The sequence below is a fragment of the Corvus brachyrhynchos genome, unplaced genomic scaffold (assembly GCF_000691975.1).
Source record: "Corvus brachyrhynchos isolate BGI_N302 unplaced genomic scaffold, ASM69197v1 scaffold162, whole genome shotgun sequence".
Classification (NCBI taxonomy): domain Eukaryota; kingdom Metazoa; phylum Chordata; class Aves; order Passeriformes; family Corvidae; genus Corvus; species Corvus brachyrhynchos.
Window position 1 is genome coordinate 5,466,338 of NW_008236696.1, and position 1,667 is coordinate 5,468,004.

Here is a 1,667-nt window from a genome sequence, read left to right on the forward strand (position 1 = left end):
GGAAAATTACTTTAGGGTTGTTAAATAACAATACAGTGTTTGGCATTTGTACTGTTCTTACAAACTTTTCTAAGGTATCTGCAATCATGTGCTGTCAGAAACAGGACATGAGACTGGCTGAGTTTTCACCTGACACACCATGGCTGTGTTTGAGTTCTGTAACATTCAGAATTAAAATAGTTTCATATTAATCTTCCTCTTGAACATTTATTGTCATTATTATGTCACACTCTTATATTTTCCACTTGAATAACTTCATCTTACTTCAGACACTGCTCTGACCAAGTGCCTACTGAGACACAGCTTGGGAACCTAGAAAAAGATGCTCATCCGAGCAATCGTAATGTTGGAGTATGAGCCAAAATGCACTAAATGCTATTCACTTCTCTCTGATTAAAAGTTTTGCCTCTGGCACTTTTCAAAGCTTAATTCATTCATTTGCTAAATGCCTTCAGGTGAGAAAAATGCACTGTGAACAGAAAATCTGATTTTCTTCAGTACTAAAATGAAATTTCATGTTTAAAAAAGACAGGTAATATGCTAATTGAATTGGTGTTACACACACTTCCTTTAACATATTGTTAAGGAGCCATTTGTCATTGTGTGTGAGATCTGCATTTAAGTCCATGCTGTAAGGGCAGCCTTGAACTGGGAACAGTGGGTAACCCAAGACAAGGAAATCCCTCCCCCTAAAATCCTTTTACAATCCTCACTGGTGATTAAGGAGAGTTGAAGAGTAGAACATGCTTTGCAATGTGACATTTGAAAATGATTCTAAACTCCTTGCAGAACTCTTAGAGGAAAAAAAGGAGTTTATGGGTCTGGTTGAACATAAAAATGAAGACACAATGTGGAAAATAATTCATAGAATAGACAAATGTGGGCACAAGAAAACACAGGAAAAATAGTCCTAAATTATCTGGGTCATTCTCCAGGATGCTCTGAGGAGCCACTAAAGATCTGTATGAATTATCTGTTAAGGTGATTTCACAGAACTCATATGAGCTGGAGCAAATCACTGGCTTTATAGGCACATGGAAACATATCTTATAGAAATGCATAACAAATTGTGGGTTTCACTATAGATTTCTCCTTGCTTCAGAGATATCCACAGGAAATAAAGCAATCAAATTTAAAAACACAGCAGCTATGAATCCTATCTTTTAGACTGAATCAAAAGGATTTTAAAATTTTCTTTCTCCGTGTACTGAGTGGAATAATAATTTAGATGAAATTTCCATTCAAAATAGCTTTTACAATTTCCCCCTCGGGGAAAGAGGGAAGTCTCAGTAGGAGCTGAAAGACTACAGTGCACTAAGTGAGAAATAGCTGGTAGGAAAGTGTCATATATTAAACAAATTTCATCTCAGCAGCCGCTGCCCTGCTGAAGGTTCCAGAAAAGAAAAATTACAAGGAGTGAAGCAAAATGGTGGGAAGGAGAAAAACCTCTTTCCTACTGCTGGAGTAAAAGGAGTTCAGCTTTTGTCCTGATAAGCACTGAGCACGGACAGGGAGCAGCAAAGAGTCAAGGGAGCATTCAGCAGCTCCTGTTTTAATTTCCTCAGCTGCAGTGTCACAGCTGTGCTGGGAAAAGGAGACCAGACCCCCTGAGCCAGCTCCTCTCCCCATGACTGAAAAGAGGCTGTGCTGGCTGCAGAGAGCACCAC